This window comes from Anopheles merus, chromosome X (assembly GCF_017562075.2).
Source record: "Anopheles merus strain MAF chromosome X, AmerM5.1, whole genome shotgun sequence".
In the NCBI taxonomy this organism is placed as follows: Eukaryota; Metazoa; Arthropoda; class Insecta; order Diptera; family Culicidae; genus Anopheles; species Anopheles merus.
Window position 1 is genome coordinate 24,841,771 of NC_054081.1, and position 19,564 is coordinate 24,861,334.

The window sequence follows — 19,564 nt, forward strand, 5'->3', positions numbered from 1 at the left end:
TATTGATTCCTGATGAATTATTTAGATTTTTTACCACGTTTTTCAATTGTTCGTAGGGGATGGATCTAAATTGAAATATATGGTCCGTTTCTCGAAGACTTGCGTAAGCTATATTTGTTTGACCAATACTATGATGAATGTCCAATACACTCTGGACAAAGAATTTATTGAAATTTTCGGCAATTTTCTCTGAGTCATACACTGTTGATCCATTGAATATTATACAAGGACTATTAATAGTTCCTCTTGGATTCAGTAAAGATTTTAGGATTTTCCAAAGTTCCTTACTATTCTTTCTATTTTGATTAATTTTATGTTCAAAGTATGATCTTCGGGTTGTAATTAAAGCTCTACTATACAAATTTCTAGCTGTTTTATAAATTGTCCAATCAGAATTCTGGTTTGTTTGGAGAAATTTGTTATAGTATTTGTCTCGTTTATGTTTCTGCTGGGCCAATTGAATTGTGTACCATTTAGCTGAACAATTTGTTTATTGTTTTCTCTTGCACAAGCTGTGACATACTATTCTCTAAGACAGTTGTTAACCTAATACATTTATCGTTGATATTAGCAACATTTTCCTGAATTCCTTCAGATACCATCCTGTTCAAAATTTCTGGAGAGTACTTTTTCCAGCACTTAACTCGTAATCGATTAGTACCGGTATATTTTTCATCGATTGACCATTGAATTGTTTCATGATCTGAAATTTTTAAGTTGTTATTAATGCAAGTTGAAACTGAATAGTTATTTGTATACATATGGTCAATCAATGTTCTACTACTGCGTGTTATTCGTGTGGGCAGATTCACTATTTTTCGTATGCCCAATCCTTCTGTAATCCTTTTTAGATGTCTAGACTCAGATGCGTTCATCCAGTTGATATTAAAATCTCCCATCACTATATTTATTTTATCGTATTCTAAAAATTGTTCTAACTACTCCTCAAGAATAGCTAGGAACCTAGAAGGACTCGAACTGGGCGAGTGATAGATTAGGCCGTACCTTGCTTTTGTAGTATTTTTCAAAACTGAAATTGCTAAGAACCAGTTACCTTCTTTCGCTTCATTTAGGAACACCTTAAATTGTACTGAGTTATGTATATACATTGATACACCACCAGTGTGTCTAGAATGTGATAAACATGAAACTGTATTGTAGCCTTTTAGGGAATATTGTTCGAAAGCTTCCGGATCAACTATGTGAGTCTCAGATAGAAAAATTAGTAATGGATGTATCTCGTCAACCATAGTTTTAAGCATACTGTAATTAGAAGAGAGACCTCCAATATTTAAGTATGTATTATGTATTATCCGGCGCTACAACCGCTTTGCGGTCTTGGCCTGCCTCAGGAGTGTCCGAAACCGCTCACGGTCTCGCGCCTTCGTCTGCCAGTCCGTTATCCCGGCCTTAATGGCGGACGCCTCCACGCCATCTTGCCACCTCAATTTGGGCCTACCACGCCTCCTCTGTCCTTGTGGACGGCCTAAAAAGACTTTACGGGCTGGGTCGTCCGTTTCCATGCGTACAACATGACCAGCCCACCGGAGCCTGGCGAGCTTAATACGCTGTACGACAGTGAGGTCGCCGTACATCTCGTATAGCTCGTCATTATATCGGCTCCTCCATTGTCCTTCCACACATACGGGATTTTCGCACACCAATATTTAAGTATACATAAGGAAAACTCTTTTTATGTTTCATGGTGGATGTTAATTGCTATCTAACTAGTTCTTGATTCCTCATTTTTAGCTTCTTATAGCAAGGGCACTGGTAACTATTAGCCGCATGTTCAATGTTATATTTTAATTTCCTGTTTTCATTTGCTGCAATACAATTTATACATTTAAACAAATTAGCATCTTTTGTGCACTGTTCCGTTGTGTGGTTGTCACTGCAACGCGAACATGCAACTTCATTTCTACAATCCACACTCTTATGTCCAAAGCGTCCACATTTGTAACATCTCATTATATGGAAGGACATTTTCACTAGACAGCGATCAAATCCTATATAAACCTTATCTTTTTTTGTAAAATAAAGAGCTTTAGCAGAATCCACTTCCATCAGCACATTATATTTCTGATATTTAAAAGACTTGTTTTAATATCGACCTAAGATTTTGAAACATTTACCAGGGATACCTTCGTTTTGGGTTTTGATCAAATCAATTATTTCCTCATTTTCGAGGTTTTCGCTCATACCAGACACTCTGAATCGTCTTAAAGGATCTGAGGTTGTATACGAACTTCCTAATTTTGTCTCTATGGCCTGTTTAGCTTTCTCGTGTTCATTTTCAGATTCAAACTGAATTAGAATCTGCCCTGTTTTACCGTTTCTGAAATTCAAAATTTTATGTTCTTTTGGATTTAATTCAGCCCTTAAATCCAAGCGCGTTTTATCACATGACTGATCCTTTTTAGGGATCACAATAAGGGTTTTACAGCTTTGAACGTCAGACAGTTTTTTTAATTTTGAAATCGACATTATCACGCACATTTTTTCTCAAATTTAACTCATTTTTTCGTTCAGCTATTTTCTTCGTGGTACCTGGTGTTATTATGTCCGAGTTTGGACTATTGGTGCGTTTACGTTTGTTCCGCACTGTAATCCATTCGTTTTCATACGAAATAGATTGCATACCAGAACTTGTTTGCAATGTTGGTTGGGAATTCTTATTTGGCGTACACGTATTAGAGCAATCTTCACCCATATTATTTAATCCCACTTGCTTTTCTACTAGTATCATATTTACCTTACCACTACGCTCGCACTTGGCAACTGAGAGTTTAGCGTTAAGCGTCTCAACTAAATCACATTTCAGTATCTCAAATTTAAGAGCAAATTATTTCATGAGGGATTCAAAGCCTGCATCTAGCGTCGCTTTGCATTTACCCAAATCATTCCTCCCTACATTCTTTTAGTCACACGCGTCACAACAGAAAACGATGTTAGTCGATTCATTGATCATACGCGCAGCCACTCTACTAACTTTCGTACAATCTGCGTGAAAGCCTTGGTCGCAACCCACACACACCAACGGAAGTCACCGGCAAGTATGTGTCCGGAGCACTTAACGCACTCCATGACACGTACCTTACCTTACACTGAACAGCACAAGAATATCACACACACAGGCAAATAAACATAAAAATATCAGAACGCATCCGTAAGTGACGCTTCTTCGTTGACTCAACAGCTACCCACAACAAATTAAAACGTAAACAAATAATTATCCTGATACCATCAAACTATATATTAATTACCACACCCATTCAGTTAGGGTCATAATAACAACAACTGATTGGATGCTTCTCGTCAAATTCACACTTAAAAACCCGATTCAACACGGAGCTACAGATGCACAGACACACTCTACATTTGTCAACTGTCAACTTGTTGTTTATCAGTTATGTTTCAAATGCGTTTTCATTACTATGCTGTTCTAACCGGCTGTATCAAAGATTTAACTATTTCACCTGTGAAATGTGATATTTTGCAGATGGTTCTGTGATTATGTAATTTTGTATAGCAGACTTGCTACACAGGTATTCCTCGATATACGCCATACTCGATATACGCGATTTCGCTAGACGCTACTTTCTAAAATTGACAGTTCTTCGAGCAAATTGTACTGAAATGACTCATCAATTGTAAATGCAAAATAAACTCCCTTTGGGCGAATTTTGAAAATCATTTCAAAAGGTACAAAATTGTAAGTATTAGTTGAAATGAGATTTAATAACTAATTAAGTGGCTAAAAACCTACAATTTTAAGCCAAATTATACGAAAATTAGATATTAGTGCTGATTATGTGACTCAACTGCTTGAAAAAAAGTATCAAAAATGTTTATTTTCTATTATGATCCGTGTTGGAGCACTCGATTTGTTTCTGGTTTGATATATCTAACTGAACGAAGGTCATTTGCATTACCTGACTCAAACGGAGACCGTTTTTTGTCAAACAGCTTTCCGTCAGGTTTAAGCTGCGGAAATCGTTTTGTTTTACGGTTTAACTACTAAATACATATATTTAAACCACACGTATTGCATGTAATTACATTCAAAAGGGATTTTTTGTAATTATTCACTGCAAAAAGGGTGGGAATAACTAAATTCACAGAAAATAGAAAATCATACCACAAGCACTACTTTTCATGACACTGCCAAACACATTTAAAGAACAATAATATGCCACACGTAGAAATAATTATAAATTGGTACGATATTTCCTGCGTTACGCGTTGCAGTTTGTTTTGACAAACAAATCCATTTTAGATCAATTTGGTAGCAATGTCTCGAGTCAACGAAAGAAATCTCTAACAAGCTTGTATAATACCGATTTCGTTTCAGTTCGTGTAGCGCGGTTTTGTTTGACACATTTCCGTTTGAATCAGATAGTCGACACTATTATTTGTTACTGAAAACATCGAAATTGGACTTACACTAATATTCGAAATACGCTATTGGCTCCGGTCCGCATTAATAGCGTATATCGGGGAATACCTGTATTTTGAAAAAATCACAAAAATATAATATGTATTCTTGTGAAGGAGTTAGAAACGATAAAAATATAATTTAGGCGGGATCGATGAAATTGAACAAGACTTTTGACCAACAATTTCGAGAAAAACAAAATATTTTTTAAACCCACGCAATGTTTAGCGGGTGGTTGGTTTTGGTCGATCCGTCTGTCACTACTTTACAGCGATCGATAACGCATTTACGAGGTCGACAAATGTCTCGCTAGTAGCGGTCGAATCCGGTGTGTCTGTGGAATATAAAGCGGCGCTCTGGCCGATTGGTGCAAACGAGACAAGCTAACACGGCTCTGTTCGATGTCTTATAGACCTGTCATGATGCACTGCAATACGTCTATCTTATCATCCCGAAAATGAAGCATTTTCATAGTTTTAACCTTTAAGTTCGCAACCGGATACCCGGGTATTTTTTTCAACTTCGAACTGCAATAACTTTTGATTCATTGCTTTTATTGACCTGAAATTTTCCGTAGCCTCCCAACTTTTAATTTATGATTTTTTGGTGAATAAGTTGTAATTTTAAACAGCCTGTAAGTGTTTTATTTTGATTTTTGTTTAACTCTACCACGTAAGTTGGCAACCAGCATACCCAGGTATTCCATACATTTTGTAGGGAGAATGACGTTTCTCATCTTCCTCTTTTCGTATTGTGCTTATTTTTGAGTCAAATTCAAGCGATTCCTATTTTCAATTTAACCGTTATTTTTATAATAAAATTAAAAAATTAATGAATAAATGAAGTAGAAGAGAATATATGGTCAGCATTACTTGCTTACAGCATTAAAATATAGAAAGCATTGTTTACCTATGAAAATCGTTAATTTTTTGCATCAAAACGTGTGGAATACCCGGGTATGCCGGTTGCCAACTTACGTGTGTAAATCTGGTTGCCAACTACGGTTAATGAATATCCATCTGCAGGGGGAAGATTCAATAAAGAATTATACTAGTTATACACATCAATAATGGTATAAAAATCATTCAATTTTAATATTGAAAAATGTAAACAAACCGTCATTCCAAAACGCATGCAGTGCATACACATGCATTATGTACACGAAAGGACTGTATAGGAATGAGGTCAAGAAATGTAGAACGATTTGACAAGAAGCCAAAAGTTCGTTACAGCAGTTTGATATCTGAAAGCCCTTTTCGATTCAAATTTCAATGTGATTAAATAATAAATCGGTCAGGTTATTGCAGCATAAATGTTAATTGGTTCATACATTTTACAGGAAGAGTATGTTTGCCTGTAGAAACAGTAAATGTTTGAGGGAATGATATAATTTAAATGATGTACACGTAAAAGTTTTATAATTTTCAAACATAATCATGTATATTTCATGTTATAGTTCTTTGTAAAGCATTAAAAACATCATTGGGGCTCTTCACGATTCTAGTCAGTTTTTGTATGGAGTTTGACAGTTGGAGGCTGAAATCATGCAAACACTTCATACAAAGCCACACACAAAACTAGCCTGCAATTTTCAGTCTATACCCGCTGTGCTAAGCGACGGAAGAAATCATGGCGTTCGGAGAATTTTATCATGCCTTCCTTTGCTCTCCAACGGCAAATTTGTCAAGCAGCTCGTCGAGCTACCCGTCCCTGGCTCCGCCTGAGGGATATGAGGTATAGCCTGAGCGCACTGTCGAAGGTTTGGATGTGTTGGTGCGTCAGACGGTCAATCGCTGTCAGCCGTCGTCCGTGCCTTTTCCCTCCATAGCGCTATCTCTTTCTCGCGTGTGGTCAATGCTCGCGAGCTGTTGTAGCGCTTAAAAAAGCCGTTAACAAACATTGCGACGATGAAGTTTAATTTTCACAAATCAAACCAAAAATGCCCAATGAGTTCAAACGCTGCCAAGTAAAAATGACTAAGGAATCGCTAGCTCACGCTGGAGGGTTTGCTGTGAAATTCGCAGAACTTTAATCCGCATTAACACATTCAACCCGGCGCTGATTTTCATCAACATTCTGTTCCGCCGGCTTCAACAACGCAAGCTGATTGTGAAACCAGTATACTGGAAAGTTCACTGGCAGTCCCTGGGGCCTGCAATCGAACTTAACGTGTTAAGCATTAAGCATAACTTTGTTACACTAAGCTTTTTTGCTTTTGTATGGTGTAGATTACACAGATATGCTGAGCCGTCTGCGCAAGGGTGTGAGTGTGAGTGTGTGTGCAAAACTGTCGCCGAATGTATGCTCTTCCGGAATGTTATGATCCATTGGAAAGGAAGGTGTTCATGGAAAGCGGAAAGACGAATTGAGACCCCTGTAAATGGTAACTGATGAGCGGGGGGAGGGGGGTACTGGCACATAGCTGTTGGGAGATTTAACAGTATATCTTAATTGCCAGCGGAGGGAGGGAGGGGGGAGGGGGCTTACGCCATGGGACCTTTACGATCATCGGTCACAGGCCCTACAATTATTGCCGGCATGAGGGGGGAGGGGAAGGGAAGCAAATGGTTCTCCCGCCACGGGGCCCCAACGACCATCTTTCCGCGGGCCCTTGCCGCTAATATTCTGTCCACTTGTAAACATACGCCATACTACATACTAGAGATCTTCGGCGACCGCCTAGTCCGTCTACCGTTAGATCCGCCGCTGGTTCATGACGGTGTTTTTTTGTTGAGAAGGTGCATCCTTCCTCCTGCCTGCTGCGTATGCCCCGGACAGGAGACAGTGTGGCAGTATGCAAGTTGCACGCTAGATAGGAGCGGTCCCGCAGCACTGCCATCATTCCTCACATCTGCATGCTCGTCGTGGGATCTAACCGCGTATGAACCGTCCGCCGTAGCAAGGGCTGACTATCCGGCTACGTGTACGTCAAGTCCTGAAAAGGCCAACATGATCGCGTAGGCCCTAATGACAAGAATAATAATAAGAAAAAGAACTTTGAAGTGCCATCCGTACCGGGAAAGAGTTTGTTATGACTTTGTTGCAGCCGGGTGTACCGCCGTGGCGCGACAAATGCACGGAATACTCTTGAACAAAGGACCGACTCCAAGTCAACAAGCCGCCAGATTCTGGACGGACAAGTGCAGCACCATACGCAAATTCAAGCAGTTTTCTGCGTAGTTTTTTGCGTCGTTTTGTGTCAAAAAATACGCAAAAAATGCGCTAGACTTCAGCCGAAACTACGCTGGCCAGCGTATTTATTGCAGTTTTTAGGTGCGGAACGAGCGCCATCTGTTGAGGAAATGGATGAACTATTTCAGACGGCGGAGCAAAAAAACGGTAAAAAATTCAAAAATATTGGCGCCCATTCTTCCTCCTCTTCCTCTCGCTCCCTTTCCCCTCCGTGCCTTGCCTTACTTGCGCTTCTGCCCGTGCCTTCCGCCGCCAGCTGATTATGTGTATGCGTTGGTATATATGTACATTGCGGTTGTGTATTGTAATTGGCGGGTGTTAGCATTTATTTATTGTGTGTGACCTTGACGATGCGGGAGAATACAATTATTGCCGGCATGAGGGGGGAGGGGAGGGGAAGCAAATGGTTCTCACGCCACGGGACCCCAACGACCATCTTTCCGCGGGCCCTTGCCGCTAATATTCTGTCCACTTGTAAACATACGCCATACTACATACTAGAGATCTTGGGCGACCGCCTAGTCCGACTACCGTTAGATCCGCCGCTGGTTCATGACGGTGTTTTTTTGTTGAGAAGGTGCATCCTTCCTCCTGCCTGCTGCGTATGCCCCGGACAGGAGACAGTGTGGCAGTATGCAAGTTGCACGCTAGATAGGAGCGGTCCCGCAGCACTGCCATCATTCCTCACATCTGCATGCTCGTCGTGGGATCTAACCGCGTATGAACCGTCCGCCGTAGCAAGGGCTGACTATCCGGCTACGTGTACGTCAAGTCCTGAAAAGGCCAACATGATCGCGTAGGCCCTAATGACAAGAATAATAATAAGAAAAAGAACTTTGAAGTGCCATCCGTACCGGGAAAGAGTTTGTTATGACTTTGTTGCTGCCGGGTGTACCGCCGTGGCGCGACAAATGCACGGAATACTCTTGAACAAAGGACCGACACCAAGTCAACAAGCCGCCAGATTCTGGACGGACAGGTGCAGCACCATACGCAAATTCAAGCAGTTTTCTGCGTAGTTTTTTGCGTCGTTGTGTGACAAAAAATACGCAAAAAATGCGCTAGACTTCAGCCGAAACTACGCTGGCCAGCGTATTTATTGCAGTTTTTAGGTGCGGAACGAGCGCCATCTGTTGATGAAATGGATGAACTATTTCAGATGGCGGAGCAAAAAAACGGTAAAAAATTCAAAAATATTGGCGCCCATTCTTCCTCCTCTTCCTCTCGCTCCCTTTCCCCTCCGTGCCATTCCTTACTTGCGCTTCTGCCCGTGCCTTCCGCCGCCAGCTGATTGTGTGTATGCGTTGGTATATATGTACATTGCGGTTGTGTATTGTAATTGGCGGGTGTTAGCATTTATTTATTGTGTGTGACCTTGAAGATGCGGGAGCAGCTGTTTCATTTTGGGATTTAAAGTGTTATCGGTGTATTGCTGGTTTATTTATTTCGTGCCGCTGCTGACGAGACCATTCGATGCCCGTGCAAATCGATGGTGAAGAAGCCTATTTCAAACAAGCGTAGGAGAACGTCTAATACTAATCTAATATTTTTTAATTTGAACATGCTTGATGCTTCAACGACCTTGTAAGCATCATGTAGCACGGTGTATAGTGGCAATAAAAAATTTTTTTTTCAATGTGCCGGAATTTGTTTCGAGTTTTCTGGCCGCGACACACATACGGACACACACACAGCGCGGGGAAAGTGACCGTCCACTCTATCATGTCGCGATCCCCCACCCCGCCTGATGCTATGAATGAGGATGCGCTACAAGATAGCTGAACCAGTCTTTCTTCCGATAAGGTAGCCGTAATCGATCATGCGGAAGGGGGGGTGGGTTGGTGGGTGTGTGCGCGCGTGCGCGCATGTGTGTGTGTGCGTGTGTTCGGGAACCCCAAAACTGTTTGATTCTGATGGGTGCATTGTCACCGGCTGCGTCTACACACTCCATGCATTCTCAGACAACGCACAGTACAATACAACCATTTAATTGGCACCACCATCTTTGTGACCAGCTCTGCTGTTGGAGGTATTAAAAAGACAAACGATCGAAGCAAACGTGCATGTGATATGTTGCACATTTCTTTCCAATTATGCTAGCGGACGCAAGTGGAAACAACATTTTGAATTGAATCCATTCAAAAGAGGATTCTGAATTTGTTTATTACGGTGCGCGTATGGTGCTGCACCTGTCCGTCCAGAATCTGGCGGCTTGTTGGCTTGGAGTCGGTATCATGACGCCGAGCGACCGGCAATGCCATGGAATGGGTTTGGATCGGTAGGTTCATGTCCTTTGTTCAAGAGTATTCCGTGCATTTGTCGCGCCACGGCGGTACACCCGGCAGCAATAAAGTCATAACAAACTCTTTCCCGGTACGGATGGCACTTCAAAGTTCTTTTTCTTATTATTATTCTTGTCATTACGGCCTACGCGATCATGTTGGCCTTTTCAGGACTTGACGTACACGTAGCCGGATAGTCAGCCCTTGCTACGGCGGACGGTTCATACGCGGTTAGATCCCACGACGAGCATGCAGATGTGAGGAATGATGGCAGTGCTGCGGGACCGCTCCTATCTAGCGTGCAACTTGCATACTGCCACACTGTCTCCTGTCCGGGGCATACGCAGCAGGCAGGAGGAAGGATGCACCTTCTCAACAAAAAAACACCGTCATGAACCAGCGGCGGATCTAACGGTAGACGGACTAGGCGGTCGCCGAAGATCTCTAGTATGTAGTATGGCGTATGTTTACAAGTGGACAGAATATTAGCGGCAAGGGCCCGCGGAAAGATGGTCGTTGGGGCCCCGTGGCGGGAGAACCATTTGCTTCCCTTCCCCTCCCCCCTCATGCCGGCAATAATTGTAGGGCCTGTGACCGATGATCGTAAAGGTCCCATGGCGTAAGCCCCCTCCCCCTCCCTCCCTCCGCTGGCAATTAAGATATACTGTTAAATCTCCCAACAGCTATGTGCCAGTACCCCCTCCCCCCGCTCATCAGTTACCATTTACAGGGGTCTCAATTCGTCTTTCCGCTTTCCATGAACACCTTCCTTTCCAATGGATCATAACATTCCGGAAGAGCATACATTCGGCGACAGTTTTGCACACACACTCACACTCACACCCTTGCGCAGACGGCTCAGCATATCTGTGTAATCTACACCATACAAAAGCAAAAAGCTTAGTGTAACAAAGTTATGCTTAATGCTTAACACGTTAAGTTCGATTGCAGGCCCCAGGGACTGCCAGTGAACTTTCCAGTATACTGGTTTCACAATCAGCTTGCGTTGTTGAAGCCGGCGGAACAGAATGTTGATGAAAATCAGCGCCGGGTTGAATGTGTTAATGCGGATTAAAGTTCTGCGAATTCACAGCAAACCCTCCAGCGTGAGCTAGCGATTCCTTAGTCATTTTTACTTGGCAGCGTTTGAACTCATTGGGCATTTTTGGTTTGATTTGTGAAAATTAAACTTCATCGTCGCAATGTTTGTTAACGGCTTTTTTAAGCGCTACAACAGCTCGCGAGCATTGACCACACGCGAGAAAGAGATAGCGCTATGGAGGGAAAGGCACGGACGACGGCTGACAGCGATTGACCGTCTGACGCACCAACACATCCAAACCTTCGACAGCGCGCTCAGGCTATACCTCATATCCCTCAGGCGGAGCCAGGGACGGGTAGCTCGACGAGCTGCTTGACAAATTTGCCGTTGGAGAGCAAAGGAAGGCATGATAAAATTCTCCGAACGCTTTGATTTCTTCCGTCACTTAGCACAGCGGGGAATGGGTGAAAACTTTTGTTCAAACAAGCTTTCTGAAGGCTTGACGAGCAAACACGAGCAAAGATAAACTTCTATTCTTTGTTAAACAACATAATTTTATAACAAATCAGCACTTAAAGCCCAAAAATGTAATTTTGAAAAAAAAATTAATTTTGAAAAACTTCGCGGACGGTTCCAGCTAACATCCCCTGTGAAAATACTTCATATAACGGATGAAAATAAATGTGGCAGAATAGAAAATTATTTCGGGCCAAATGTAGTAGCACGTCCGAACAGAAAAACGTCTCAAGTGAGATGAATTTTGCAGCTCACATCTCAAAATGACTTGGTTAACCCTGTAATGTGATCAGGTGGTCGATAAGGGCCTTCGGGGTGTCGCCATAGTTGAGGGACTTTTCGTCATTTTAAAATCGTTAACCAATGGTTTCCGGATACAAAGCATAGCAAATAAAACAGATTTCTTTATTACTACGTGCATTTTTGTGTGTCTATTGATTTTATTCACAAAAAAAAGAGATCTAGTAACAAAAGATTTGATGATTTATTTTAGTCACGTAATTGAAAATAATGTGATAAAGAGTTCTGATCTCACTTAAATTGTCCATGTGTCTTGTAGATAATGAGGACCTTATGTGAAAATAGGAAAAACAAATTATTTCTTAGTTTATATCTTCAAACATGTCGAAAACACAAATTGTATAATGAATTCACGTAATAACACGAAATAGCATACTTCAAGCTATGTTTTAATGTTAAATAAGAACTCACAAAGCACAAAATTTATTTAAAAATCATATTTAATAAAAAAAAGTGGTACATAGATGAACTAATTAAAAATGTAAACAAAGTTTGAATCCTTGGGACCTTACGTCAAGTGACTAATTGTCCACATGCTCTAGATTCCACTACCTGATATTTTTAAATCCACCTTGGGATGAGTATCTCAATTTTTTGTTTTTCATAGATGGCACAACAATTTTAAGTGGTCTAGAGTTATCATAGTTACTCATAGAACTGTCTATAAGCGAGTCAATTAGTTTGAGGTTATCATTACTAAATCTATTAAAGATTGGAATCCATGACGGGCATTCTTAATGAAACAATTAATTTTAGTTGGTACTACTATGTGCTTAATTGAGTATGTTAGTTTTTAATTTCTAATGTAGGTACAGGTTTAGTGTAAATATAAATGTATTTAAATGCACAATAACTGTATTCTTACATGAAATTTCCAACGTGCATGGAATTGGTATGTCTCATTATTAATAACTCATTATTAATAAATAAATTGTTTGTACCAAATGCAAACTTTCTTCCGTTAAATATAAAAAAAGTTATGTCACTGGGGACTAGTGCTGAAAAAGATGTTAGGAGTGAGACGATTTATCCAAAGTTGAATATCAAATCAAGTTTACATCGTCCTTGTTGTTATTGCGTGATACTAGACTGCACATACAGAAGAAAAAACAAATAAATGTACATACACACATACATACACATACAAAAACAAGTAAACATTATAGGGCCAATTATGTGACTCAAGTGTTTTAGAAAAAGTATCAAAAATGCTCATTTTCTATTATGATCCATGTTAGAGAACTTGATTTGTCTCTGGTTTGATATATCTAAGTGAAACGAAGGTCATTGCATTACCTGACTCAACGGAGACCGTTTTTTGTCCAACAGCTTTCCGTCAGGTTAGAGCTACGGAAATCGTTCAGTTTTATGGTTTAACTATTAAATACATATTCTTAAATCAAACATATTGCATGTAATTACATTCAGAAGGGATTTTTTTGTAAATATTCACTGGAAAAAGGGTGGGAATAACAAAACACACAGAGATTGGAGAATCATACCACAAGCGCTACTTTTCATGACATTGCCAAACACATTTAAAAAAACAATAATATGCCACACGTAGAAATAATTTTAAATTGGTACGATACTTCCTGCGTTACGCGTTGCAATTTGTTTTGGCAAATAAATCCATTTCAGATCTATTTGGTAGAAATGTTTCGAGTCAACGAAAGAAGTCTCTAACAAGCTTGTATAATACCGATTTTGTTTCTATTCGTGTAGCACGGTTTTGTTTGATACTTTTCCGTTTGAATCAGATAATCGACACTTATGTATAGACCGGTCTGGTGGTACAGTCGTCAACTCGAACGACTCCATAACATGCCCGTCATCGGTTCAAGCCCCGAATAGACCGTGCCCCCATACGTAGGACTGACTATCCTGCTATGAGGTAACAATAAGTCACTGAAAGTCAAGCTCACTTCACTAGTGGGTACAGGCAGGCCTTGACCGACAGCGGTTGTTGTGCCAAAGAAGAAGAAATATTATAGTGTCGATTATCTGATTCAAACGGAAAAGTATCAAACCAAACCGCGCTACACGAACTGAAACGAAATCGGTATTATACAAGCTTGTTAGAGACTTCTTTCGTTGACTCGAGACATTGCTACCAAATTGATCTGAAATGGATTTGTTTGTCAAAACAAACTGCATCGCGAAACGCAGGAAGTACCGTACCAATTTATAATTTTTGACTCGTGTGGTGTATTATTGTTCTTTAAATGTTTTTGGCATTGTCATGTAAAGTACCGCTTTTGATACGTTTCTGTAATTTCTGTGTATTTTGTTATTCCCACCCTTTTTAAGTAAATAATTACAAAAAATCCCTTCTGAATGTAATTACATGCAATACGTTTGGTTTAAAAATATTTATTCAGTAGTTAAACCGTAAAACAAAACGAATTCCGTAGCTTAAACCTAACGGAAAGCCATTGAACAAAAAACGGTCTCCGTTTGAATCACGTAATGCAAAAGACCTTCGTTCAGTTAGATATATCAAACCAGAGACAAATTGAGTTCTTTTACATAAGTGCCGATTATGTGACTCAACTGCTTGAGAAAAGTATCAAAAATGCTCATTTTCTATTATGATCCCTGTTAGAGAACTCGATTTGTCTCTGGTTTGATATACAGAACTGATTAGTTCTTAGTATGTGCTTTATTAAAAAAAAAACAAGTTTGGGTCGTGCGATAACTATAAAGTCGTTTTTCGCAATTTACGGCAGTCGCCTGTCCTTACCCAAATAACCATATCGGCCTTAACCCACTGTAAAGCCAATTTTAACCCATGTGCGTTAGTGGTGGTTTATTCAGTCTTTAACCCACTAAATTTCTGAAGAATCGGAGCTGTCAGTTCCGATCAGGTGTTTCCGGTGCTTAATTCTCCTTTTCATACTACTAACACCCAACATACTACATACCCAACATGCTATGGATTATGGAGCAAAATATGGATCATGGGCGGGCAAAGGTCAATATGCTGAAAAGGATTTTAACTCCTCGATTGCTATAATCCATTCACATACATCACTACACAACTACTGCAATGTTAGCCAATATCGTGAATACATAAAAACATTTTAACAGTCGTTTAAAGTTCATTTTGGTGTAACCGAGTTCATTTGTTGTTAATTCCTGTTAAAATACACGATGGACAAAACAGTTAACGACTGCTCGATATCGCTTATAGACAAACACAGGGAAAAAATCGAGCAGTCTAATTAAACAAGTGTTAATTTGTATCGCATACGCTTTTGACGATCGTTTGTTTAACGACGGCATAGGACCAGTCGTTGAAATTCACCATAGAACTTAATGCGTTCGTGAAGCAAAATTAGAGCAATTTTTAACGACTGTGATTTATTTTAACGACTTATTTTTTAATAATTTCTTTCGCGTTGCCGGATAATGTTCAAAAGCAGCTTAACATTAGCTGGCATCGCGAAAGACTTGGTTTAAAATTAACAGTCGTTAAAAATTAACCAAAGTCGTTAAAAATTACTAGAATTTGGCATCGCGAACGCATTGAGTTCATTTGTTAATTTTAACGACTGGTCCTATGCCGCCGTTAAACAAACGACTGTCAAGAGCGTATGCGATACAAATTAACAGTCGTTTAATTATACTGCTCGATTTCCCCCCCCCCCCCGCTGCGCAAATTCGAGCAGTTTCCAGCGCAGGAAATGTACCAAAATCTGCGCTGGCCAGCGCAGATTTGGCCTGGTCTCCCGCGCTGGACTTCAGCGATTCCTGCGCTGGGTCGAGCAAGTTTAGCGCCATCTGTTGGCGAAATGGACGAACTATTTATGGCGGCGGAGCAAAAAAAAACGGTCAAAAAAATTTAAAACTATTGGCGCCCATTTTCTCGTCCGCTTCTTCTCCCTCCCTCACCTGGCTTGCCTTACTTGCGCTTCTAACCGTGCCTTCCGCCGCCAGCTGATTGGGTGTTTGTGGTGTATGCGTTGATTCATATATATGTGCATTGCGGTTGTGTATTGTAATTGGTGGGTGTTAGCATTTATTAATTTGTGTGTGACCTTGAGACGCTGTGGGAGAAGCTGGATTGGGATTCAAAGTGTTATCGGTGTATTGATGATTTATTTTATTCGTGCTGCTGCTGATGAGACCATTCGATGCCCGTGCCGGTCGAGGGTGACGAAGCCTATTTAAAACAAGCGTAGGAGAACGTCTAACACTAATCTAATATTTTTTTATTTGAACATGTTTGATGCTTCAACGACCTTCTAAGCATCATGTAGCACAATGTATAGTGGCTATAATTTTTTTTTTAATGTGCCGAAATCTGTCTCGAGTTTTTGGGTCTCGTTACACACACACACATAGAACGGGGAAAGTGACCGTTCACTCTATCATGTCGCGATCCCCCACCCCGCCCGGCGCTAGGGATGAGGATGCGCTACAAGAAACCTGAACCAGCCGTTCTACCGAGAAGGTAGCCGTAATCGATCATGCGTGGAGGGGGGGGGGTGGTCTAGTGGGGGGGGGGAGTGCGTGCTTGCGCGACTTCGGGGGTGCGTGCTCGCGAGCGTGCTTTCGTGGGTGCGTGCTGGCGTGCGCGCTTTCATGCTCGCGGGCGCGCGTACGTGCGTGTGTATGTGCGTGCGTGCGTGCTGGCGTGCGCGCGTTCATGCATGTGTGCGCGCGTGTGTGTGTGTGTGTGTGTGTGCGAGTTTGCGCGCGCGTATTTGTGTGTGAGTTTGCGCGCGCGTGTTTGTGTGTTTGTGTGAGTGCGTGCGTTTGGAAACCTCAAAACTATTTGATTCTGATGCGTACATTTTCATCCGCTGCGGCTACAAAGTCCATGCATTTTCGATCTCGCTACCTGAGAGACAACACAACCATTGGCATTGGCATCTTTGCGATCGGCTCTGCTGTTGGGGGTATTAAAAAGACACACGATCTAAGCAAACGTGCGTGTGATATATTGCACATTTATTTCTAATTCAGCTAGCGTACCCAAGTGGAAAGAACATTTTGAATTGAATTCATACAAAAGAGGATTCTGAATTTGTTTATTACGGTGCGCGTATGGTGCTGCACATGTCCGTCCAGAATCTGGTGGCTTGTTGGCTTAGAGTCGGTATCATGACGCCGATTGACGGCATTGCCTTGGAATGGGTTCGGATCGGTAGGTTCATGTTTTGGTCAAGTGCATTCCGTGCATTTGACGCGCCACAGCGGTAGACCCGGCAGCACCAAAGTCAAAACAAAAACCTTCCCCGAGAGTGGACTGCTATGCTAAGTTCTTCTTCTTATTATTATTATAATTATTATTATTATTGGCGTAATGGCCTACGCGATCATGCCGGCCTTTTCAGGACTTGAGTACCGCGTAGCCGGATAGTCACCCCTTGCTACGGCGGACGGTTCATACGCGGTTAGAACCCACGACGGGCATGCAGATGTGCGGAATGATGGCGGTGCCGCGGGACCGCTCCTATCCAGCGTGCAACTTGCATACTGCCACACTGTCTCCTGCTCGATGCATACGCTGCAGGCAGGGGGAAGGATGCACCTCCACGATAAAAAAACACGGCCATGAACCAGCGGCAGACCTAACGATAGGCGGACTAGGCGGTCGCCGAAGATCTCTAGTCTGTAGTATGCCGTATGTCTACAAGTGGACAGATTATTAGCGACAAGGGCCCCCGGAAAGATGGTCTTTAGGGCTCCGTGGCTGGAGAAAACCATTTGCACCTCCCCTCCCCCCATGGCGACTACAATTTTAGGGCCTGTGACCGATGATCGTAGGGGTCCCATGGCCACCCCCCTTCCCGCCGGCAATTTAAGAATACTGTTCAATCTCCCAACAGCTGAGTGCCACTACCCCCTCCTCCCTGTCATCAGTTACCATTGACAGGGGCCTCAATTCGTCTTTCCGCCTTTCATGAACACCTTCCTTTCTTTGACCGATGGATCATAACATTTCGGAAGAGCATACATTCGGCGACAGTTTTGCACACACACGCACGCTCATACCCTTGCGCAGACGGCTCAGCATATCTGTGTAATCTACAACATACGAAAGCAAAAGCTTAGTGTAACAAAGTTATGCTTAATGCTTAACACGTTCAGATCGATGGCAGGCCCCACTGCCTGCCAGTGAACTTTCCAGCCTGCGTTCTAGGTGCTGGTGGAAAGGAAAGTTGATGAAAATCAGCGCCGGGATGAACGTGTTAATGCGAATTAGGATTCAGCGCGTTTCACAGCAAACCCTCCAGCGTTAGCTAGCGATTCCTTAGTCATTTTTACATTGCAGCAATTGAACTTATTGCGCTTTTTTAGTTTGATTTGTGAAAATTCAATTGCATCGCAGCAATGTGTGTAAACGGTTTTTTAAGCGCCACAGCAACTCTTGAGCATTGTCCACACGCGAGAAAGAGATAGCGCTATGGAGGGAAAAAGCACGGACGACGGCTGACAGCGTTTGGCCGTCTGACGCACCAACACATTCAAACCTTCGACAGCGTGCTCAGGCGAGGGGTACGAGGCGGAGCCAGGGACGGGTAGCTCGACGAGCTGCTTGACAAATTTGCCGTTGGAGGGACAAAGATGGCATTATAAAATTCTCCGAACGGCATGATTTCTTCCGTCGCTTTGCGCAGCGGGCCGTGTTTGCCTATATGCGATATCGAGCAGTCGTTAACTGTTTTGACAATCGTTTATTTTAACAGGAATTAACAACAAATGAACTCAGTTAAACCAAAATGAACTTTAAACGACTGTTAAAATGTGTTCATTTATTCGCGATGCCGGCTATTGTTTATTTGGGCTCAAAAACGTTGTATCTTAAGTTATCAAGAACGTTGGCTCTTGCCACTCTTGTTGGTTATGGTGTATAAACTGCTCCTGCTTGGCGTGTGATATGCAAATTGTTTGTACCTTGATACTTATCTTTAGCTTTATTTAATGCAACAGGATTTTCAATATAAGAAATTGGTTGCGTTTGCAGTATCTTGGTTATGTGGGTATAGTTATGGTAGCAGGTTGATATAAAAGCCATATAATGTAAACAATAAATGGTTGACCCCCAAGGAAACATAAACATGGTTTGGCTCTTAAAGTGTTCACAACAAACTGACAACAGCAATGATAAACAAAATCTTCCCATAAGCCCACCTCTTTTTCACTTCACTCGCTATCGATTTGAGCCAAAAATGCTGAATTATTTCAACAACATAGCCAAACACTTTTATCTCAAGTGCTGATTATCTGACCCAAACGGAAAAGTGTCAAACAAAACCGCTCTACTCGAACGGAAACGAAATCGGTATTATACAAGCTTGTTAGAGACTTTTAAACTTTCGTTCAAAAATTATTTCGTTGACTCGAGACATTTCTGCCAAATTGATTTGAATTGGATTTGTTTGTCAAAACAAACTACAACGTGGAACTCAGAAAGTATCGTACAGTTATATAATTACGTTTTGTTTATTATTGTTCTATAAATGTTTTAGGCGATGCCGTGCAAGGTAGCGCTTATGTTATGTCCTTATCTACATTTTGAGCATTTCGTTAATCTCCCTCATTTTCCAAAATTTCATTCTGAATGCAATTATATGCAATTGGTGTGGTTTAAAAACATTGAGTTAGTAGTAAGACTGTAAAATTAAACGCATTCCGTAACTTTCCTCTGACGGAAAAATGTTGGACAAAAACCGAGTGTCATTAATACATATTTGTGGCTCACAATGGCTGAGTATGGTTTGTTTTAATTTTAAAAAATAACTTATATTGGTTTTAGCATTTTAACTACATTTAATGTATGTG

General features: G+C 41.5%; 1 protein-coding gene across 21 annotated transcripts in view; it reads left to right on the forward strand.

Annotated features, from left to right (window-relative positions):
• The window catches only part of LOC121589311, a 191,142-nt gene that overhangs the window by 106,401 nt on the left and 65,177 nt on the right, over positions 1-19,564 (forward strand). The gene's annotated exons all lie outside the window — the stretch shown is intronic.